This window comes from Aedes albopictus, chromosome 1 (assembly GCF_035046485.1).
Source record: "Aedes albopictus strain Foshan chromosome 1, AalbF5, whole genome shotgun sequence".
NCBI lineage: Eukaryota > Metazoa > Arthropoda > Insecta > Diptera > Culicidae > Aedes > Aedes albopictus.
The window spans coordinates 27,213,084-27,238,297 of NC_085136.1; the positions used below are offsets into that span (position 1 = coordinate 27,213,084).

Here is a 25,214-nt window from a genome sequence, read left to right on the forward strand (position 1 = left end):
GAATTTCCGGGGGAAATTCTCCGGAATTTCCGGGGGAAATTCTCCGGAATTTCCGGGGGAAATTCTCCGGAATTTCCGGGGGAAATTCTCCGGAATTTCCGGGGGAAATTCTCCGGAATTTCCGGGGGAAATTCTCCGGAATTTCCGGGGGAAATTCTCCGGAATTTCCGGGGGAAATTCTCCGGAATTTCCGGGGGAAATTCTCCGGAATTTCCGGGGGAAATTCTCCGGAATTTCCGGGGGAAATTCTCCGGAATTTCCGGGGGAAATTCTCCGAAATTTCCGGGGGAAATCCTCCGGAATTTCCGGGGGAAATCCTCCGGAATTTCCGGGGGAAATTCTCCGGAATTTCCGGGGGAAATTCTCCGGAATTTCCGGGGGAAATTCTCCGGAATTTCCGGGGGAAATTCTCCGGAATTTCCGAGGGAAATTCTCCGGAATTTCCGGAGGAAATTCTCCGGAATTTCCGGGGGAAATTCTCCGGAATTTCCGGGGGAAATTCTCCGGAATTTCCGGGGGAAATTCTCCGGAATTTCCGGGGGAAATTCTCCGGAATTTCCGGGGGAAATTCTCCGGAATTTCCGGGGGAAATTCTCCGGAATTTCCGGGGGAAATTCTCCGGAATTTCCGGGGGAAATTCTCCGGAATTTCCGGGGGAAATTCTCCGGAATTTCCGGGGGAAATTCTCCGGAATTTCCGGGGGAAATTCTCCGGAATTTCCGGGGGAAATTCTCCGGAATTTCCGGGGGAAATTCTCCGGAATTTCCGGGGGAAATTCTCCGGAATTTCCGGGGGAAATTCTCCGGAATTTCCGGGGGAAATTCTCCGGAATTTCCGGGGGAAATTCTCCGAAATTTCCGGGGGAAATCCTCCGGAATTTCCGGGGGAAATCCTCCGGAATTTCCGGGGGAAATTCTCCGGAATTTCCGGGGGAAATTCTCCGGAATTTCCGGGGGAAATTCTCCGGAATTTCCGGGGGAAATTCTCCGGAATTTCCGAGGGAAATTCTCCGGAATTTCCGGAGGAAATTCTCCGGAATTTCCGGGGGAAATTCTCCGGAATTTCCGGGGGAAATTCTCCGGAATTTCCGGGGGAAATTCTCCGGAATTTCCGGGGGAAATTCTCCGGAATTTCCGGGGGAAATTCTCCGGAATTTCCGGGGGAAATTCTCCGGAATTTCCGGGGGAAATTCTCCGGAATTTCCGGGGGAAATTCTCCGGAATTTCCGGGGGAAATTCTCCGGAATTTCCGGGGGAAATTCTCCGGAATTTCCGGGGGAAATTCTCCGGAATTTCCGGGGAAAATTCTCCGGAATTTCCGGGGGAAATTCTCCGGAATTTCCGGGGGAAATTCTCCGGAATTTCCGGGGGAAATTCTCCGGAATTTCCGGGGGAAATTCTCCGGAATTTCCGGGGGAAATTCTCCGGAATTTCCGGGGGAAATTCTCCGGAATTTCCGGGGGAAATTCTCCGGAATTTCCGGGGGAAATTCTCCGGAATTTCCGGGGGAAATTCTCCGAAATTTCCGGGGGAAATCCTCCGGAATTTCCGGGGGAAATTCTCCGGAATTTCCGGGGGAAATTCTCCGGAATTTCCGGGGGAAATTCTCCGGAATTTCCGGGGGAAATTCTCCGGAATTTCCGGGGGAAATTCTCCGGAATTTCCGGGGGAAATTCTCCGGAATTTCCGGGGGAAATTCTCCGGAATTTCCGGGGGAAATTCTCCGGAATTTCCGGGGGAAATTCTCCGGAATTTCCGGGGGAAATTCTCCGGAATTTCCGGGGGAAATTCTCCGGAATTTCCGGGGGAAATTCTCCGGAATTTCCGGGGGAAATTCTCCGGAATTTCCGGGGGAAATTCTCCGGAATTTCCGGGGGAAATTCTCCGGAATTTCCGGGGGAAATTCTCCGGAATTTCCGGGGGAAATTCTCCGGAATTTCCGGGGGAAATTCTCCGGAATTTCCGGGGGAAATTCTCCGGAATTTCCGGGGGAAATTCTCCCGAATTTCCGGGGGAAATTCTCCCGAATTTCCGGGGGAAATTCTCCCGAATTTCCGGGGGAAATTCTTCGGAATTTCCGGAGGAAATTCTCCGGAATTTCCGGGGGAAATTCTCCGGAATTTCCGGGGGAAATTCTCCGGAATTTCCGGGGGAAATTCTCCGGAATTTCCGGGGGAAATTCTCCGGAATTTCCGGGGGAAATTCTCCGGAATTTCCGGGGGAAATTCTCCGGAATTTCCGGGGGAAATTCTCCGGAATTTCCGGGGGAAATTCTCCGGAATTTCCGGGGGAAATTCTCCGGAATTTCCGGGGGAAATTCTCCGGAATTTCCGGGGGAAATTCTCCGGAATTTCCGGGGGAAATTCTCCGGAATTTCCGGGGGAAATTCTCCGGAATTTCCGGGGGAAATTCTCCGGAATTTCCGGGGGAAATTCTCCGGAATTTCCGGGGGAAATTCTCCGGAATTTCCGGGGGAAATTCTCCGGAATTTCCGGGGGAAATTCTCCGGAATTTCCGGGGGAAATTCTCCGGAATTTCCGGGGGAAATTCTCCGGAATTTCCGGGGAAAATTCTCCGGAATTTCCGAGGGATATTCTCCGGAATTTCCGGGGTAAATTCTCCGGAATTTCCGGGGTTAATTCTCCGGAATTTCCGAAGGAAATTCTCCGGAATTTCCAGGGGAAATTCTCCGGAATTTCCAGGGGAAATTCTCCGGAATTTCCAGGGGAAATTCTCCGGAATTTCCAGGGGAAATTCTCCGGAATTTCCAGGGGAAATTCTCCGGAATTTCCAGGGGAAATTCTCCGGAATTTCCAGAAGAAATTCTCCGGAATTTCCAAAGGAAATTCTTCGGAATTTCCAGGGGAAATTTTCCGAAATTTCCAGGGGAAATTCTCCGGAATTTCCAGGGGAAATTCTCCGGAATTTCCAGGGGAAATTCTCCGGAATTTCCAGGGGAAATTCTCCGGAATTTCCAGGGGAAATTCTCCGGAATTTCCAGGGGAAATTCTCCGGAATTTCCAGGGGAAATTCTCCGGAATTTCCAGGGGAAATCCTCCGGAATTTCCAGGGGAAATTCTCCGGAATTTCCAGGGGAAATTCTCCGGAATTTCTAGGGGAAATTCTCCGGAATTTCCAGGGGAAATTCTCCGGAATTTCCAGGGGAAATTCTCCGGAATTTCCAGGGGAAATTCTCCGGAATTTCCAGGGGAAATACTCCGGAATTTCCAGGGGAAATTCTCCGGAATTTCCAGGGGAAATTCTCCGGAATTTCCAGGGGAAATTCTCCGGAATTTCCAGGGGAAATTCTCCGGAATTTCCAGGGGAAATTCTCCGGAATTTCCAGGGGAAATTCTCCGGAATTTCCAGGGGAAATTCTCCGGAATTTCCAGGGGAAATTCTCCGGAATTTCCAGGGGAAATTCTCCGGAATTTCCAGGGGAAATTCTCCGGAATTTCCAGGGGAAATTCTCCGGAATTTCCAGGGGAAATTCTCCGGAATTTCCAGGGGAAATTCTCCGGAATTTCCAGGGGAAATTCTCCGGAATTTCCAGGGGAAATTCTCCGGAATTTCCAGGGGAAATTCTCCGGAATTTCCAGGGGAAATTCTCCGGAATTTCCAGGGGAAATTCTCCGGAATTTCCAGGGGAAATTCTCCGGAATTTCCAGGGGAAATTCTCCGGAATTTCCAGGGAAAATTCTCCGGAATTTCCAGGGGAAATTCTCCGGAATTTCCGGGGGAAATTCTCCGGAATTTCCGGGGGAAATTCTCCGGAATTTCCGGGGGAAATTCTCCGGAATTTCCGGGGGAAATTCTCCGGAATTTCCGGGGGAAAATCTCCGGAATTTCCAGGGGAAATTCTCCGGAATTTCCAGGGGAAATTCTCCGGAATTTCCAGGGGAAATTCTCCGGAATTTCCAGGGGAAATTCTCCGGAATTTCCAGGGGAAATTCTCCGGAATTTCCAGGGGAAATTCTCCGGAATTTCCAGGGGAAATTCTCCGGAATTTCCAGGGGAAATTCTCCGGAATTTCCAGGGAAAATTCTCCGGAATTTCCAGGGGAAATTCTCCGGAATTTCCGGGGGAAATTCTCCGGAATTTCCGGGGGAAATTCTCCGGAATTTCCGGGGGAAATTCTCCGGAATTTCCGGGGGAAATTCTCCGGAATTTCCGGGGGAAAATCTCCGGAATTTCCAGGGGAAATTCTCCGGAATTTCCAGGGGAAATTCTCCGGAATTTCCAGGGGAAATTCTCCGGAATTTCCAGGGGAAATTCTCCGGAATTTCCAGGGGAAATTCTGGGGGTTTTCCAGGGGAAATTCTGGGGGTTTTCCAGGGGAAATTCTCGGGTATTTCCAGGGGATCCCTTGAGAAGTTCTTGGAGGATCTTCTAGAGAAATTTCAGGAAGAAATGCTGAAGGAATTCTGGAATAAATTTCTGGAGGAATTTCTGGAATAATCCTTGAAGAATACTTGAAGGAATTTCTGGAGAAATTCCTGAAGAAATCCCTGTAGGAATTCATAAAGATATTTTGAGAGGAATCTCTGAAGAAATTCATGAAGAAATCCTTTGAGAAATTCCTAGAGAGGATTTCCTAGAGGAATTTCTAGAGGAGCTCCTGGAGGAACTGTTGGAGAAATTTCTGCAGAAATCTCTTGAGGAATTTCTGTAGGAATTTCAAGAGGAATACCAAAATTTCGTCTCTTTTGGGAATTCCTTCAGCAATCCGGCAATTTCTGAGTGAATTCCTTCGGCAATTGGCTAATAATTTGAACATTGTGAATGCTTTGGAAATTCCTTAATTGTTTTCGGCCATTTCTGTGTGAGTTCTTTTGGGAATTTCTCTGGTAAAATCATTAAATTCTCTTAACGATACCTTTGTTGAATTCCTTTGGAAATTTCTTTGAGAATTCCTTTTGAAACTGCTTCGTCAATTTCTTTAGAAATTGTTCGACCTTTGAATGCAATCAAAATTCAATAATGTTTGTTCAACAATTCCTTTGGAAATTTCTTTAGAAATTTCTACAGCAATTCCATTTCAATACCTGTATCAATTTCTTTCAACGTTCCTGTTGTGGTACCTTCTACAATTTCTTTGTATTTTATTCAAAAAATCCTTTGATAACTCGTTCAGCAAACCATATTTATTTGGCAATTGCTTCCAAAATTGATTTGGTAATTTCACCATTATTGTTTAGTGTTGCTTTTGTGAATTCTTTCGGCAATTCTCCTGAAATTTGTACAGTAACTTTATTAAGAGTTACTTCGGAACTTCTGGTGTTAGTTTCTGCGGGTTTTCTGCTTCGGCAATTCCTTTTAAAAAATTTTCGAGAATATTAAGGGAAACTATTTTAGCATTACCTATATACAAGTTTATAGGCCTATTTATTAAAAAAAAGGGAAATTATTTGGAAAGATGCTAGAATAGATTGTCGAAGGAATTACCGAGAAAAATTCTGAAGGAATTTTGAAATGGGCTGTGTGAATGAATTGCATATTTCTCGGGAATCCCTCCGACAATCTATTTGTAAGTTCCTCCAGTCATTCTTTTGGAAACATTAAATTTTCTTTGGAACTTCAGGAATTTCCAATCGGAGTTCTTGGAGGAATTTGCAGTGGAATTATGAAAAAAGTTGCCGGTTTCTGTAATAATTTACGAAGAAATATAAAAAGAACATTCCTGACAAATTCCCAAAAAGTTTCCAAAGAAATTACTGAAGGCACTGCCGGAGGAGGTTACGAAGGAACTCTCAAGGAATTTCCGAAAAAAAGTATATTGTCAAAAGTATAAGTGTCACTGAAGAATTAAAAAAAAAAGTCCGCACAAATTCTCAAAAAAATTGGGAGGAAATCCGAAGGAATAGCGTAAGTAAATCTCAGAGGAATGGATTGAGGGGTTTCCAAAGGAGTTGCTGAAATAGTTATAAGAATTATCTAATGCAACTTGCAAAGGAACTGCTAAAAGATGTTTTCAAAAAACAAAAATGCTTAAGGTATTTCCAATAGAATTGCCGAAAGAAGGAATTTCCAAAGGAATAGGAAAGAAGTTTTCAACAGAATTGCGTGAGGAATTTTCAATCATAATTACAAAGTAATGACTAAATTACTTGGCAGAGGAAACACCGAAAAAAACATCAACATCAAAAAATTTGCCAAAGACATCAAAGAAACTGCGGAAAGTATTTTGAAAATAAGTCCAAAAAATTCTCAAAATAATGGGCGTATAAATTCTCAAACAAATTTGTGAATACAGTTCCAAAGAAATTGCTAAAAGCAGTATTAAAGAATTCACGAACGAGGTTTCTGGAGAATTCTTATGAGAATTACAAAAATAATAAAAAAAAAAAATAATTCACAAAAGCATTGCTCAAGGACTTTTCAAAGGAATTGCCGATGATATTCCTGAAAAAATCCGGGAAAAATCCAAACAAATTGCTGAAGGAATTTCCAAAAGACAAATCCCCGAAAAAAATCCATGAGAAATTTCAGTAGAACCTTCTGGAAAAATATCTGGAGGAATCCCACAAGGAATCCCTAAGAATCCTGTCAGGTCTAGCCTAACGCCGGCCCTGACTTGATAGATAATTGTTAGAGTGGGACAGTTGGCTACACTGAGATGGTGGACGTGAGCTCGAGGCGGTTTCCGGGTAAGGGAGGTGCGAGTTGTGTGTGAACGAACGGACCGAGAAGTTGTACGGCGGTGCGGAATAAATATCTCAGGAATATAAAACGGTAAATTAGAACGCGTTGTTATTCGTATACCAAAATCCGACATATTTTGGCGGCGAGGATGAAACAAAAGTGTACCGGATGGTCCGGATGCAAACAGGCCGATTATCGTCGGGGAAAATAAGTTTTTGTCCATCGAAAAAAAAAACGCGGTAGCGTGGTCGGCCAAGTGGTTGGCGGAACGGAAAAGTTGTGGTTGTGCTTGGAAGCGAAACGAAATGTAAGTAACGGTGTAGATAGTGGTACTTGAAAAAAGGGAAGCTGGTGTGACGTGCCTGGAAACGAATTAAGAAGAAAAAAGTGTCCATAGTTGTTTTAGCAAAAATGAAATGATATTCAGAAAGAAGTGAGAAAGCTTGTTCAAAATGGCGTGTTTTCAAGAAGAAAGTTGAACATGCATGTGTGGGTTTTTTTACAAACGATGATGATGATAATGATAGTCGGCTCCTGACATGATGGTGGTGGTAAACCCTGTGGTGAACAGAAGAACAAGTGTTTTTATTTTCTGGACCGAATGGAAGAAATGGAAATTAAATAATTGTGAAACAAAGAGCATTTCTTATTAAAATATGAAACAAAGGTGTTGAAAATTGGTAGGAAGATGGGTTATGTACCGCACGTCATTATTTGGTTTTGCAAGTTATTTCACCTGATGGGTATAGCGGTGGCGCTAAGGGAAAAGTGAACCAAATGTTCATTTTGGCAATCGATGCCAAGAAAAAACAACTGTCGGTGTATAAGTGAGAGTGAAAATCAAGCTAAAAAAATATGGGTGTTGGCGGAAGAGGAGATTGCTTAGTGTTTGTACTGAGGAATGATCAAGGATTTTGTGTGTGAAGGCGTGTTGAACGGGTTATGTACCCACAAAAAAAGAAAGGTTAGGCATCACCAATACAACCAAGCGAGGTGAGTCCCCGGCGTTTGTAAAATTACAAGGAATAATGAGGTAAGGTTAAGTACCAGAGAAAAAAAATATTGGCTGAGAAAGGTTGTGTACCTCTATGTTGGTTTTGATTATGAATGATATTCGGAGTTGTGTACTGAAAAAAATAAAAAGGAAAGGTTGTGTATCCCAGTGTGAATTGAGAATCAGGGTTGTGTACCCCGTTATAATCGTTGTTTTTATTAATCTGCTTTTTGAAGTGAAATACTGGGTTGTGTACCTAAGATGGAAATACTTCTAAATAAAAAATAAAAAATAAAAATAATAATAATAATACACCAGTAAAGAAAAGTCATTACAAGAAGGCCGTGATGTTTCGCGAAAGATATTGGTAAGCTATATCGATCTACCTGAAAAGGGTAAGTGGTTTTATTTTTTTAGATTTTATTGCTGTATTTTTATAATTTTCACGGAAGAAATATATGTTGAAGAATAATGAGAAATACGGGGGAATTACTGAAAAAAAAAACTAAATGTCAACAGGCACGTCAACAAATCCTTTTATATTTATGAGATTTTGTTGAGTAATTATAAAATTACAAATGTGTATTTTTTTTATTTTTATTCAAATTTGATAGCATGAACCATTCCAGTCGCATCAAACCATTCGACGTGACGATTGAGTCAAGCCGTCTACCCACCGAGTGGGAGACGTGGAAATATGATCTAGAGTCATTTTTTGTGGCTCAACGGATCGAAACACAGTATGAGAAACGTGCACAGTTAGCCTATCTGGGGGGACCAGGACTTCAAAGCCTACTGAGACACCTTCCTGGAGTAGACAACGTACCCCACGTTACCATTGATCCCCCATATTATGATGTAGCTGTTAAATGTCTAGATGACTACTTTGAGCCATTCCGTCGCAAAACGTTTGAGCGTCACCTATTCCACCAAATTTCTCAAAACTCTGGGGAACGTTTCACGGATTTTGTAATGCGACTTCGGAAACAGATTGCGAGATGCGGTTATGACTCGTCAGTGGTTGATGAATTGATCGCTGATCGTATTACGCAGGGTTGTACTTCCGAGGAATTGCGCATCAAACTTCTTCAGAAAGACAGGACTTTGGAAGAGACAATCGCATTGGGGACTAGCTTGGCAGAATCCTCACAGAAATCCACAGACCTGAGTCGACCGTCTGTATGGAAGAGAGAGCAACAAGAAGTTCATGCCATTCGTCAATCTTTTCCGCGGAAGTATCCAGAAGCCTCTCGGAACACTCGCTCGGAATTCAGGTTCAAGGGGAATCAATTTTCACGTTATCAGCGAGGTCAGTCAACCGACAGATTTATCTGCTACAGCTGTGGCAAACGTGGACACATCCAAGGAAGTCTAGACTGTCCAGCAAAAGCTACGAAATGCGCTAGTTGTGGTAGGATTGGTCATTGGGCTAAACGGTGCTACACCAAAAGACAACCGGCAAAGCGAGAACATGAATCCGTTTCGATGTCAGAGGAACCCAAGCCGAAGCGCATTCGAGCGGTAATCGAAGAAACGGAAAAAGATCAAACCGAGTACATCTTCTACGCGATGGGTAAGAATGTTTTTATGTTCATGATCGGAGGAGTCAAAGTGCCGATGACCATCGACTCGGGAGCGGACGCCAACATCATTAACCGAGAGATATGGGAACAAATGAAAGAAGCAGGTGTTCGCGTAGAGAACATGTCTACTATGGTCGATAGGAGCCTTACAGCGTATGCATCAGAACAGCCCATGGATATTACCGGATCATTTGTGGCAGAGATTGAAGCTGGCGGGAATAAGGACTTCGCTAAATTCTACATCGTCGAAAATGGCCAACAATGTCTACTCGGAGATCACACGGCTAAGCGTCTCAAGGTTCTGAAGGTAGGGTTCAATGTGGGTGCTGTGAGGGACCAAAAGTTAGAGCCATTTCCCAAGTTCCGTAACGTAGTGGTGGAAATACCGATCAACGTGGACGTACAACCGGTCCAGCAACCCTATAGACGTCCTCCAATTGCCCTTGAACACCAGATCGAAGAAAAATTGCGTTGCCTGCTACAACAGGATATCATTGAACGAGTCAACGGTCCGTCCCCTTGGGTGTCCCCAATGGTTCCGATAACTAAAGATTCAGGTGAGATTCGATTGTGTATCGATATGCGCCAAGCAAATCGAGCAGTGCTGAGAGAAACCCATCCACTTCCGTTGGTTGACGAACTGTTGAGCTCTTTGAATGGCGCGGTACGTTTTTCGAAGATTGACATTAAGGAAGCGTACCATCAAGTGGAAATCTCTCAGAAGTCAAGGCCCATCACCACGTTATCACAAAACACGGACTTTTCAGGTACAAACGACTAATGTTCGGCGTTAGTTGCGCACCAGAACTGTTCCAGAAGGTGATGGAACCTGTTCTTGCTGGGCTGGAGGGTGTCATTGTTTATCTTGATGATGCGATTGTTCATGGGCGGAATCAGAAGGAACATGATGAGAGGTTAAATGCGGTTCTTCAGAGATTGGCTGAGTATGGAGTTCTCTTGAACGCTAAAAAGTGTGTATACAACGTCAGATCTTTGGAGTTTCTTGGCCATGTATTGTCCGCCGATGGTGTACGTCCAACGGAGAGCAGAATCGATGCAATTGAAAAGTTTAGGGAACCACAGAATGTGTCTGAACTTAGGAGTTTTCTGGGATTAGTATGCTACGTTGGCCGATTCATTCCAGATTTGGCCTCAAAAACGGACTCCCTAAGGCAGCTGCTTCGTAATGACGTTTGTTTCAAATGGACTGAGAAAGAAAAGATGGATTTTGAGAAAATTAAGACCGATATTTGCAATATCGATTACCTAGGATTCTTCAATCCTAAGGACCGCACAAAACTAATCGCCGATGCCAGCCCAACTGGTCTTGGAGCAGTTTTGTTGCAGGAAGACTGTGACGGCAGAACCAGAGTTATTGCCTATGCAAGCAAAGCCCTAACAGATATTGAAAGGAAATATTTTCAGACGGAAAGGGAAGCGTTATCTCTTGTTTGGAGTGTGGAGAAATTCAAGCTATATCTACAAGGGATTAAGTTCAGCTTGTTAACTGACTGTAAGGCATTAGCGTTTTTGTTTAGCCCGAGGTCTCGCCCATGCGCTCGTATAGAACGATGGGTTTTACGACTACAGGCATTTAACTACGAGGTAGAACATATACCAGGTTCAGCCAATATCGCCGATTCGCTTTCCCGGTTAACAACGTCTTCCCCAGATCCGATCTACAAAACTACGCAAGGATATGTACGAACTGTTGCGGAACAAGCGGTGCCGGTAGCAATGACCTTCAACGAAATCGCAAATGAGACGAAGAATGACGATGATCTTCAAGCAGTGATAAAGGCTCTGGAGATTGGTCGTTTTGAGGAGTTCCCAAAGGACTATAAGCCATACGAGACCGAGTTATGCAGCGTCGATGGAATACTACTCAGAGGAAGGCGTATAGTTGTCCCAACAGTATTGAGAGATCGAGTAATAAGCTTGGCCCACGAAGCCCATCCAGGTATTGCAGCAATGAAGCGGCGTTTGCGACAAAAGGTCTGGTGGCCGTTGATGGACAAAGCAGTGGAAAGCTGTGTCAAACGGTGTAAACAGTGCACGCTAGTCTCGTCGCTTGGGGTTCCGGAACCACTCCGTAGAACTAGAATGCCAATCAAACCGTGGATTGACATAGCGGTGGATTTCATGGGGCCATTGCCTTCTGGCCACAACCTTTTTGTCATAGTTGATTATTTCAGCAGGTTCACCGAAGTGGTAGTTATGAAGCAGATCACGGCAAGACACACCATCCAAGCTCTTTACGAATCTTTCTGCAGATTTGGCGTTCCGGAAACCATAAAGGCGGATAATGGTCCACAATTCATTAGTGAGGAGTTGAAAGCATACTGTCGAGAATACGGCATTCAGCTTCGCAGAACCACGCCCTATTGGCCGCAAGCTAATGGAGAGGTGGAGCGAGCGAACAAAACTATCCTAAAGCATCTGAAAATAAGCCAAGAAGCTGGAAGTGAGGACTGGATTTGGGACTTACGTACCTTCCTACTTATGTACAACTCCACTCCACATGCTACAACCGGAGAAGCACCATCGGTGGTTATGTTCGGACGAGTCTTGCGTGACAAGCTGCCGGGAATCGATCATAGAAGAATGCTTTTGGATGAGGAGGAGGTACGCGACAAGGATTGGACCAACAAACTCAAGGACGCTGAGTATAGCAACGCCCGCCGCCATGCAAAGCCCTCCGAGTTCAAGGAAGGAGACACCGTGGTGGCTAAAAGAATGTGCAAATCGAACAAGCTTTCTACAACTTTTCATCCTGAGGAATTCAAGATTATCGAAGTGACGGGATCAGATGCAACGCTATGTTCAACGGAATCGAACCGCATCATACACCGGAACGTAGGTCATCTAAAACCGCTAATAAAGAACACGTCGTTGGAAACTGGAGGCGCCGAACAAATCGAAGTCGAAGAAGATCCACAAAAGTCAACAGCGGGTATTCCAAACTCGCCACGGAAAACGGAGTTGATGCCTCTTCAAGAACAACGTCCATCACGATCGCTTCGGGTGCCAACATATTTGAAGGATTACCAAATCAACGCTGTTCATGATTATTAAGTAAAGGGGGGATGTCAGGTCTAGCCTAACGCCGGCCCTGACTTGATAGATAATTGTCAGAGTGGGACAGTTGGCTACACTGAGATGGTGGACGTGAGCTCGAGGCGGTTTCCGGGTAAGGGAGGTGCGAGTTGTGTGTGAACGAACGGACCGAGAAGTTGTACGGCGGTGCGGAATAAATATCTCAGGAATATAAAACGGTAAATTAGAACGCGTTGTTATTCGTATACCAAAATCCGACAAATCCCACAAGGAATCCCTAAAAGCATGTAAGAAATCCAAGAAATTAATCTTTCGGAAACACTGCAGAAGATCAAACAGACCTTTAAAAGCGATTTCAGAAAAAATGTTTGATAAATTGCAAAAAAATATTGTACCTATATTGCTTTCATAACAAAACGCGCTGCCAATTTCCAGTCGGCATTTCTGAATCATCGCGACTAACGAGCCTGGATTAAACATACTATACTCGAGATATTGTACGTGCAGTTCAAACCCGGAATTTTCGACTAGCAAAGTTGGATTTTTCTCCAAAACCGTGCGTCGGACCGAACTTCGGAAGTGGTGCGCTGTATAGCGGACCAAGCTTACTATACAGCGCACCACTTCCGAAGTTAGGTCCGACGCACGGATTTATAGAAAAATCCTACTTCGCTAGTCGAAAACTCCGATTTTCAACTAAATTGAGAATACTTTAATCGCGACGAATCACCTCTGCTTTGCCTCTGCTGCTGTTTGTGTTAGTGAGATCGGAGAACCGTCAGACTTCCGCCTGCTGATTGGCTGGCGAGGATTCACGGGGGTGGGGGGAAATCGACAAAAATGATTAAAAAAAATTCTTATAAGGAACTCTAGTATGAATGCACAGAAAAAATCTTGATTTTGTAGAGGAGTACCAGAAAAATCTGGAAACATCCTTGAAGAAACTCCTGCAAAAATTCGTGCAGAGACTCTAAGAGTTACATCAAAAAATGTTCTGGAAAAATCCCAGAAAGAACTTGAGGAATCTCCGACTCCGAATGGTACTCTAAAGGGAAAGAAATATCTGGAGGAATCATAGAAGGAATGTCTGAAAAACAAGTAATCAAGGACAGGAAAATCCCAGTAGGCACTCTTACAGGAACCACAGAATAACCCTCTGAAGGATTTCCGGAAAAAAAATCCAGAAAGATATCCCGGAGAAATCCCAGTAGGATTTTCATGAGTTATTTCAGAAGTAACAGAATGAAAACACTATTGAGGGAATCATTGAAGTTATGTGCAAAATTTCCAATGGAGCTTCTGATGATATTTCAAGAGGAAGTTTTAAAAAGAACTTGTGGGCACATTTCTGAAGAAACTGTTCAACGAAATTTTGGACGAATTTCTAAAGGATTTACAACAGCAATGCGATGACATGATGGTTAAAGTGTATTCCTTCAACGCTGATGATCTTGGATCGAATCCCACTCCCGATAGAATCTCACAAAATCTCTCTTTCGAAAAAGATGTAAAGCCGTGTTGGGAGTTCACTTTGTGTTGATAGTGCCGTGCTTCGTTCTTTCGTTTTTGTTGGTTTCAATGAAACGATGATGTTAGGCAGTAACAGGAACCGCTCAGCTCATCTCGGTTTTATTCTTTGATGGACACAAGGGTGGTTATTCGTTGGTGAGCTCGTTCCATGTTGATACAAAAACATGTGGTATTTTTACTGAAATTTAAATTAATATCTATCGTGGAGTAGAAAGTAGTAATTATACGGTCACATTCACATATGCTCATGCTCTCGTGCTAAAATAAGTCCGCCACATCTCAATCCAAAAAGGAGTGTACCCTTTTGATAATCGCCTCGGGTCGCTTACATGAGTAATTCCATTAAAATTAAACTATAAAGAGACTGATGGTGTGGTCTCTGACTTGTTTTCACTTGAATTCGTATGCATACGTCCAATGATAAATATTGCGGGCTTGATGATGATTATTGTGTACGGTCGCGAGCGCAAATTAAGTTATTCGCCGCTCAAATGAGTGCTCCCCAGTGAGTGAATGAGTGAGTCTGTCTGGCAGTGAAAAATGTCTCCTCGTCTACGCGTTCCGTACCAACCTGATCCGCGGATAAATGACCGCCTCCTCACGAAAGTTAAATTAGCGTCCGTTTAACGATAATGGTGCTGCGGTCGGTCACAGTCACAGTAGGCGCTGCGAAAATGCAAAGAGCAATCGATAGTGCTCTTTTTCCGTTCAGCGACCGCCGGGGTTAACTCGTGCTGTGGTGTGATGGGTTCGCGTTTCCACCGTCAGGTCGGCCATCGTCACGGAAGCGATATGATAGATAATCGCGAAGGAAATGGATTGGCTTGCCATTTCCGAAAAGGTGGGGCCCTTCGGTTAACCCGGTCACTTGGATAATGGCAATCATGGGGAAGAATTTGATCGATTTTGACACCACGTGTTTTCTCGACCTACTTAGTGAATTTACACGTTAAACCTGATTTGATAGAATTTGATGAGTAACTGCTATTAATTCTTATTGTCATGGACAGATGGCACTCCTTTTGTTCCCCAATTGCAATGCCGCCAGTCAGTCGTATTAAATTACCATCATAAACTCGCCGCCAGTGGCGGCATGCTTCGAAAGAGTTATTCTTGGAAGGAGGTCCAAAATTCCATGCCCGCGTATGCATTAACAATTAAAACGAAACCAAAACAATTCCACTTCTGCGCGAGAAAGAGTTGAGCCATTACAATTTATTGAACCATGATCATGGCCGGCTGACATTCACCATCAGTGCAGTTCCACCATGCACGCACCCCTCGTCGTTACTGTCAATGTAACCGGCCGCACGGTCATCCGAGCTCTAGGTTGTCAAGTTGTTTTTCTCGAAAAATCTGGATAATTTTGAGAATTTAGTTAAAATCGAAAGACCTTACTGATACTAAAGCGGTGTGGCTCAAAACTGTATACAGGTGCAAACTATTTGAGAGAATCCGCATCAATCTAGATGGCTGGCAACCCTGCCAACCACTGTCAAATCCTGTTGTTCGCGCTGAAGGTAATAAATCTCAGCAGGCTGTCCGGTGGCAGCGCAGTAAAATTAATGAAAATCAACATTTTCGTCCTACGACGACGTTGTCAAGGATACGGCGCGCGGCGGGCGGGTGCGCTAAGTTGACAGTCGATCGCGGCCAACCTTGATGCAAATTGCAAAAGCACAAAATCGGAGCAAAATTCGGCTCCTTGGGATGGTATTTAATGGGCGAGATGACTGACGCGCGAAAGGGCCGCCAGCTTTTAATGACCGGCTAATTTGCGCTGATCCATTTCGAGTGATTATGATATTGAGCGTTCAAGATCGTCCGAAAACGGAGAGCCTTTCCACTGTGTCATGGCTTTTCTGTAGGTAAGTTACATTTCAAGCCCTAATGAATTACCGGCTCTTATCGGTTCGGTGTAATCTTGTGCTGTGTGTCAACTTGTGAGCGGTGATCTACTTGCATTTGCATCGCTCGACGCCAATGCAAATGGGAACACGAGCGCGCACGTGAGCCGATCGTAAATCTTGGTCTGTTTACGATGAGTTGTGGGACTCATATGTTTTTGTTTTTTGTTGTTTGTTTTTGCAACTCGGTACTATAAATTCTTATTTTATACTTGCCGTTTTGGTACCGAAACGGCCTACTTTTTCGCACTATATCAAACAGTTGCATTATGATTCATAATGCAACTCATTTCGCATTATGAACCATATGCAATTGTTTGATCAACAATCTGAGTTTCCACCTTGGTTGCCGCCATTTCCACGGCAAGAGCTTGCAAAACTGTGACGGTTATACACTGAATAGCGGCTTGTGGTGAATATTACAATTCTGAGGGTCAATTTAAATACACAACGCCACTAAATTTGTGCAGACTGAGTTTCGTTTCAATTCAACAGAATTATGTTTTCAATTTTACCATGGACTCGATTTTCAATTAAAAAAAGTTTCTGTTGGCAACCGGATTCGAACCAAGAACCTTGACATCACCAGGCTCGCAAGCTACCACTCGGCTATCGAACCAGTTGATGTGAGAAGAAACAAAATGCACACAAGAAGTGTTGGTGGATCGATGATCATGTTTTGCCATGGTAAATTTAAAAACATTTTTATACTTGTCATTACTGCGGCTTGCCTTTCAGTGTAGCACAGTTTGCTTGACCCAAACTTCGGGTTTAGTATGATGGAGTACGTGGCACGCTATGTCTGAACCTGCAGGTTATGAAAGTTGAATGTATATCGGGTTTCTTTCCACCAAACATCAGTATTCAAGCTATTTTTTCATTTGCAGAAGGTTTCAAATTCTATCGGTGAAAATTTTTTCATACATTTTGTATGGGAGAGAAATTGGCCGAAAATGAGGATTTCATGCATATTTGTATAAATAACAGCTAAAAATATGAAAAAATAAAAATTTCCCCGGTGAAATTTTTTTAAAGTTTCTGAATATGATAATATAGCATGAATTCTGATATTCTGTGGAAAGAAACTCGATGTTCATTCAATTTTTATAATCTCGGCAAGCCTCGTTGGATAAACGTACGACACGTGCTGTAAAAATCATCATTTTGCAACTCGTTGCATAAATAACTATTTTAGTGAGTTTTACTTAATTTATTGTTTTCAGCGAATTCAAATGGTAACTATGATTTTAAAACACTGATAGTTTCGGAATCTTATGTTTTGTACTATTGCGATGCAATGTAGCATCTTATGCGACTTGATAATATTGAAAACAAAAACAATCCTTGTCACCTCAATGTCTATCTGATGACATTTGGATTGACTGCGTGAGTTTCGCAGCATAGGTATCTGAAGTTAAAAATTACTAAGCGTAATTAGCCGCAAAGCTTTGACTACAACTTTCTGGATAGCACCACCCATTGTTATCTGGGCCACGAAAACAGAAATGATGACTTTGAGACTATAATGGTGGCTGTTCGTTCATTTTCATATATGTAGCTGTCAACGCAGTTAACCAGCAGCTCATCCGTTGTTATCACATATTAAATGGCATTATGTCTACAAAAACGATTCTCACTTATACGAGTTTGTTCGTATATTTGAAAGATTTTATCTTTACATTTATGCAACCAATGCGAGTACCGTTTGTTGTTGTGGTCTTCCACAAACATCCGGCTAACTAGATCTAGATTTGATAATTCGTAGCTGTCATAAGCGACGCATCTTCCCAGTCAGTGGCATAGATAGCTCTTTGTCTTAAGTACCCTGAGAAAACCCCGAAAAAAAAAACGTCGAAACCGAAAGGATTGCCTAATTGAATGATTACAGTTTGGACGACCACTACTGACTGACTGACTGCTTGCTACCGAAAGTCGCACGTCTGCTGGTTGGTAGCTCGTCAATCATCATTATCCACGCACTCCTCACGAAGCTTGTTCTTCTGGCTGATCTGGTCGGCGAGCAGGGCACCCGTTCATTGGAGAGTCTTTCTTTTTAACATATTGGGTACGTCCGGTAGCCAGCATAGCTTTCGTTCGCTCGATTTTCAGCTCATCGCCGCTTGCGAGAGATGTTTCCGAAAGATGGTTGGAAGATTTTTTAAACTAGAGGGAGGACAATGCAATCGAAAAGTATCACCCGCAAAGTAGGCTTGCGTGCGATACGAATCATTTGAAATCAACTTCATAAACAGTCAATTTTAAATCCATTCAGTTGCCGACGCGTCTCAATTCCTTTGTACCTTGCAAGTAGGCGACGATGAGTTTTGAATGGTTGCTAAGATGCGTCGAATTGATTCGCTGTCACTGGAACACGGGGATTATCCTCTATTTTTGAAGGAGATTAACGTTCGAAAGGAAAACACTCTCAGCGGGCTGTCGTGCTTTGATCTTTGATCATCGGCTCGGCTCAGATAGATTCATCATGCCAAACAAGCAAACCCAACCAATTTGTGCGAAACAAACGGTTCACATTTGCCGATATGAATCGGCAACTTATTCCCTCGCCTGTCGGTTGACCACCTTGACCACACCTTGCCGGCGCGGCGCTGTCAACGCCTGCTGAGTTGTGTGTCGATGTCCGTTGTGCCACTATGGGGCGATTCCATACAAGCTGATGGTCAAAATATTCTTACAATAATTGGGTTATTAAATTCTGAAAAATGTATTGATTTTTTGTTTTTATACGAAAGAGCACCTTTTTCTGAGCCACTATAATTTTTTTCAGATTTTTAGAATTTTATTTTGGTATCTAAAATCGATTTCAAACATATCTAGATTGAGTTTAAATAAGGGCGAAAGTAACATGAGAGAGTTCTCTTCATCGACTCTCTCTTCTGCAAATTAAAGTTACAAGATGCAAATTCAATCGAACTTTTTTACACTTAGACGCTAGATTGCATCGCAACCTAGCGATTTATGACCAAAAAGTTCAACCATACTTGCATTTTGTCACTTTAATTTGAAGAAGAGAGAGTCGATGAAGAGAATTCTCTCATATTACTGTCGCCCTTATTTAAACTCAATCTAGATATTTATTAAAATCACCTTTTGACAGCTGGGCAACTGCTTGACAGCTCCGCCCAGTACAAAGTATGACGAGGGGTGATTCGACAAATCGCTCCCATACAAACTTCAAATTGATTTTTAAATAGGTTCCCGAGCACCAAAATTCATGAAAATTAGGATTTCGGTTCAGTTTGACATGCAGATTCAGAATATGGGATTATCTCAACACCGCTAAAGAAGCCAATTCCATAATGTTTCACATTTACCATCCATAAATGTATCTGAAGTCCTCAAATGTGTTTTTATGGCGGAGACTCTTGAGATTAACATGACGGTGACTGCAAACCTTTTTTAATCGTCCTATCGTGTTTGAAGGTAATTTTTTGACTGTTTCATTGACGATTAAAAGTAGAGGTTATGTCGCGAAAATTTGGAAGTTTGAAAGGGAAATACCAGTTCCCCATCAGTTTAATCGTCATTTTTTTGGTAAATTCATCGATAAAATATTTTTTCTACCCCGATCCCACATTAAGCTTTATCTGGAACGACTCAATCACTAAAATACGAAATGGGATTTCACAAAACTTAACCTCACTTTAGGAGGCCAATTGCAGTTTCCTGTTTCCTTCTCAATTTTTTTAAAGGATTCACTATTTTGTAACATTATGCAAAAAAATAAAATAAAACAGTTGTCCTTTGTTTGCGCTGGAAATAAATTTGAGCTATTCTAGCCGTTGCCTCAACCCAAACTAGAGAGGATTACACTTATTTGTGCAACCAATTGTGTTTAACCCGCTCATACGGCAGCGACTTTTTTAACTAACGAGATTCTTAAACCAGGGCTAGTTCATCTCTAGATCCATGCTTCACTTGCTTTCCAAAAAGAACTCGCATTGTGAGAATTTGTAGGGAGTGGGATTCTGTACTTTGTGCTAGCTTTTATTTTAATAAGAGTATTTTGACATGTTTTATTTCCTAATTACCTCATGATTCAAAAAGCCTATGCCTTCAGCAAAGTTGTTCGATAGCCCTATGGCGCTTAGCTGGTGGACATTTTGGTAGACAACCGCGATGATTCGTTATTACTTGGCGCTCGACAGCAATGAGAGTATATTACAGGTGGGGAAGAAGAAGAGATTGCTATGTATTAGTAAGAATAGAAAACTGTACACACAAATAGTGACGTCACTATTTGACACGCGTTCTTATGGGAGCTCGCTTTGATTGTAGTAGTGACATGTTTTGCAGCAGACACGGATCTCACGCACACGAAGTATCTTATTCCCCACCTCTATTAGACTCTCATTGGCTCGACAGTTCTGATGTACTGCAAAGTTGTTGAGATCCTATACTAGAGAAGGCTCGCAATAATAGAAAGAAGAACTGTTTAGTCCATTTAAAAACTAGAGCATTTTTTGTGACGTATTCTGACGTATGCAAATATTTTCAAAAAAGGTTGTTCCTTAACTAACAAAAAGTCATATACATATGATGTTGAGTACGATGATACAGTCGAGTCCTTGGAGGAATTTCATAAGAAATTTGTGGAGAAACTTCTGAAACCATTGCACAGTGGGGAAAACCGATCCAAAAAGGTACCTAATTATTGCGGCTGATTGCGATCTTTGAAGTCCATCTTTTCCGAATAGAAAAATGTCAAGGAACCGATTGGTGATAGTTTCATTCACCGGAATTGAGTGTAAGTGTCCATTTGCCCCATTGTCCCCTAAAAACACAGTTTATCTGAATGAAATAATAGTTTAAACTGATTGCGGCTAACCAACCATTTTTTGTTGATGTAGAATTGACAGGTGCATTCTATGGGGAACACCTCGATCTGTATCATTGACTGGAAGCGCCCATTTTGCTTCATTTTCCCCTAAAATACTGTTTTTCTGGAAGAAACTTTCGGAGAAATAATTTAAGAAATTCCCGTATGATATTTTTTGCATTACAGTCGTAGACTCGTAGTAACGTTGCGATGATTCTTTTGAATTTTTGCCGACGTTTCGATTATTGTTTTGTACCTTCTTCAGGGCGTAAAATTTATTCATTTCTGAACTGGGATACATTTAAAAAGATGCTGGTACAAATTGCTTAATTTTTACTTAGTACAGTATCCGTTTACGTTACGTAGCGCCAGTGCCGGATTAAGGCGGGGCCAGGGGGGGGGGGGTAGTCAGGCCCCTCGGGCTCCACATTTCAGGGCCCCCCACAAAATTTCATTTCACGAAAAAAAAAATTATGCAAGAAAAAAAATAGTGCATGAAACTTCTCTTGATTTAATTTTTGTCATCTCTCTCTTCTTGGCGTAACGTCCTCACTGGGACAAAGCCTGCTTCTCAGCTTAGTGTTCTATGAGCACTTCCACAGTTTTTAACTGAGAGCTTCCTCTGCCAATGACCATTTTGCATGTGTATATCGTGTGGCAGGCACGAAGATACTCTATGCCCAAGAAAGTCAAGGAAATTTCCTTTACGAAAAGATCCTGAACCGACCGGGAATCGAACCCGTCACCCTCAGCATGGTCATGCTGAATACCCGTGCGTTTACCGCCTCGGCTATATGGGCCCTTTAATTTTTGTCATAAGAACTTCGAATTATTGACTGTCTTCTGGTTGTATGTGATTCTTTTGAAAAAGACTGCAACTATTTGTACAGCTTTTTATGAAATTTTAAATATTGCCTACAAAACTTACTAACATTTATTTTCTTGTGCAATTGCTTATGAAAAATTACCGGAAATCTTGAAGAAAATCTTCGATTGAATTCTAAATGAACTCCAAAACTCTATGGATTGCAGAGTAAAACGAATCCTACTTAATTTGTTTGTTTGTTTTCCGCCGAAAGTATTTGAAAACATTTTGAAGAATCTTCTATAGAATACTCGGAAGAATTAGAAGATTTTTTTTGGAAATTATATGTAGTTTTTAAATTCTTGAGTTTAACTTTATTCAGACAGCTTACGTCTTCCCAAACCAGAGAACACCAAAACTGTTGAAACATTTTTTGGAGATGCAGATTATTTTAAAAAGTTTCAGTCGAAGTTTTTTTTTTAAATTAAGAGATTTGCTTGCTGAAATAAGGAAGAACCCATGGTGAACTTCTAATGAAATCCATTGATTCCAGGTGAAAAATTCAGAAGAAATTGACTAAAAGTTTGTCCGCGTTTTCCGCTAAAGATATTCAAGAAATTTAATAGGAAATTTTATTGGAAATGAAGTTAGAATTCCATCAGGAACTCCCTTGAAAATTTATTCGGCATTTTCTATTATAATTTGTTCTTTGATATCAGAGTTTTGTGGAAAATTCTTTGGGGAGGTCATTAGAACCATCTCTTACAGTCGTATTAGAACAAGTTACTGTTAAGTATTCTTTCTTTATGGTGATAACCTGCAACTTATCCAGAGGTTGCTGCAGGGATCCACTAGAAATTCTCTTTGGATTTCGCAAAAAAATTAGAAAGGTTATCATATTTTTTTAGATTTTTTCTATGTTATATGGGCAAAAATATATCCTCTATCTAAAGGGCCCTTACAACACTGTGGCCCCGGGCCTTTACATTTGTAAATCCAGCCCTGCGTTGCGCTGAAATCGACATTATTACCCCCCTTCGGAACAAGTTTTACTTGAAAATCCTTACATTTTTGTTTGTGTCGTCACCCTCGGTCGTACTTCTCTCTTCCCGTACAGCATTACGTAGTTTGTAAACGTCGCCGCACTCGATTTAAATTTAAGTCACAAATGTTCTTTCCTTACATAAATCGAACAGATTTGTCAACTTAATTCGGCTAAGATACGTTGATGAAGATTTAAAAGAATCAATGCAAGGTTTTCTACTGTAATACCGAATAATGTATGCAAGCAACAACAACACCGGTGTTGGTGCCGTCAATATAATTTGGAAATCCTGAAAAAAAAAAATTGAAAGATTTCTCGAAGGAATCAATGGAGGAATTCTTGAGAGAATCCTTGTCGGAGTTCCTTAAAGAATTTTTGAAAGTAATTCCGGAATGGATATGGAAAAATCTTTGAAGAAACTCCTGGTGCAACTCTGGGATGAATTTCGGTATAAATCTTTGCAGGATTTTTAGAAGAAAACCTTGAGAAATTTAGTAAAGAAGAAGGGATGAACCAGCCTTGGGCTGAAAATCTCTATAATAAAGTTATAATAATAATAGTAAATAAATTCTTGGAGGACTTTCTGAAGCAGGAATTTGATAAATTTTCACTGAAATTCTAAGAGAAATATCCAAAACAATCCTTGAAAAAAATATTTTTTTTATTTTAAAGTTATTTATTTTCATCTTTCTTTTTACAAAAATGAAGTGAAGGTTTTTTATTTGTACTTTAAACCAGAATGCTCAAAAGATTTACTTAACGAATAATTGGGGAACACTTAATCAATTGGGGAAGTTCTGAAAGAACTCCTTAAAATATTTGTGAGTAAATTGTTAAAACAATATCTGTAAGAAATTGCTTTTGGGGGACTTCCTGGAAAAATACTTGGAGGAATTCATAAACGAACCTTTTATAAAAAAAAAAACTTATGCATTCTTTGGAGTAATATCAATATAAATTATTATTGGAATTTCTGAACGAATATCTGGTGTTACTCGCGATGGAATCCGTGCAAGAGTTCCTGGAGGAAAGTATCAGAGAATCAATTTTAGAAGAAACCACCTTTGTAGAAATTCCTAAAAATCCCTGGAGAAATTCGTGAGACAAGCCTTGGAAGAGTTTCTTGAGTTTTTTGAAAGAATTACTACCACAATCCTGCTGAAGGAATTTTTAAAGAAATTGAACTACTGTAGAATACAGAACATCTTCAGGGACATTTTTAATTCATAGCATATTGCGAATCTTTTCTGAAATCCGCATACTGGCCAACAACTTGTGCGCCGACAGCCCATGCGCCATGTTGTGCGCCATACAAAATGTAAATAAACAAGTGTCAAAATGGTTCGCGCCAAGAGCTCAATCTCTCTTAGGGTTCGAATCTATTTTTGTCTAAAACATTGGTGAAATTGGGTTTCGATTTCTTCCGGTATTTATACCTGATAACACTCGCTAAGTCTGAATTTATAAGACTGAATACTACGCACTTTATTCGAGATTCAAGAAAATATACAGAGACACGTGTGAATCTCACGAGGTTGAGTACAAGGTACAATCTAGAATCTAACTCGACCGTGTCAACGTCGTAAGTTCTTAACCTACCTACCAAAACGATCGATTTGTTAAAGAAGAGAGAAGTTCATTTGATTGGATATAATGACCCCAATTGCGAATAATTTCAAATGGATCTACAAATCATTCACTAAACTATTTAACGTTAACAGAATCCTTAGAGGAATATGTGAGGGATTCCATGTAGGAATTGAAACTTTCGTAGTAATCTTTCGAGGAATTCTTGGAACAATACATGAGAAAATGTTAGAAGCATACCTGTTTCTAAAAAAATCCTGAAATTATCATTCAAGGTACTCCTGTGGGGATCTTTAGAGATATTTCAAGATAAATCCCGTAAAATTACATAGAGAAATACGCTAAGGAATCCTGAGATAAATTTTTGATGAAATACAGTCACGAATTCCTGTTAGAATCTTGGAAAAATTCTTGGAGGAATCCTTGGGGAAACTTTTAAAATAATTCTTGGATAAATACTTGAAATCGCGATAAGAGATTTCTCAGTGTATTCCTGAAGGAACAGTTGCAAATTTTATCACGTGGAGTCCTTGGAGGAAATTTTTCATGGATTCGTTGGAGGAATTTGTTAAGAGTTCCTTGAAGGAATCTATGTAGGAATTTTAAACGAGGAATTTTCTGTTGAGTTCTTTGGAAGAATCCGTTGCACTGAGGGCCGGGATTGCAATCTAACGGGGCAAAATTAATTACTCCGAAACGAAGCATTTTCGGCACATGGTGTATTCGATAAAGTTTTTCGTAATAGTCAGGGGCACTAATTGCCAAGAACTTAGTTGTTTGCAATTTATGTGGCACCACCACCACTTTTGGTTCATTTTGCGAAAATAAACAACTCTTCCTTAGACGTCAAAATTCCATAGCCTACTATTTTGTAGTTATTTCAAAAATAAATTTGAATAGTTAAAAATCAGTTTTGAGCTTATTCTGGCGTTTCTACGAGAAACCATGTGAATTAAAATTATTTTCTGATGCAGATGTGTCAAATAATAACTTTTGGAAAGAAGTTGGAGGAATATTAACATTAAAAATTAAAAACAAAACAATAAAAAATCGAAAAATGGGGTAATTTTTAAATTATAATATCTCACAAAGCGCAAAAAATCGCAACCTGAAATACATAACTTACTGTCAAAAATTGATAGATGTATGTTTTGGTGTTTTTGAGATAATTGATTTTTTGTAATAGTATTAGTAAAGGTGGTGCCAACGTCCAACTTTTTACCGTGGC

The 25,214-nt window shown here is 41.3% G+C and overlaps 1 protein-coding gene across 11 annotated transcripts in view; it reads left to right on the top strand.

Annotated features, from left to right (window-relative positions):
- Positions 1 to 25,214, top strand: part of LOC109428417 (integrin alpha-PS2) — a 242,324-nt gene that overhangs the window by 111,131 nt on the left and 105,979 nt on the right. The window lies entirely within an intron of this gene.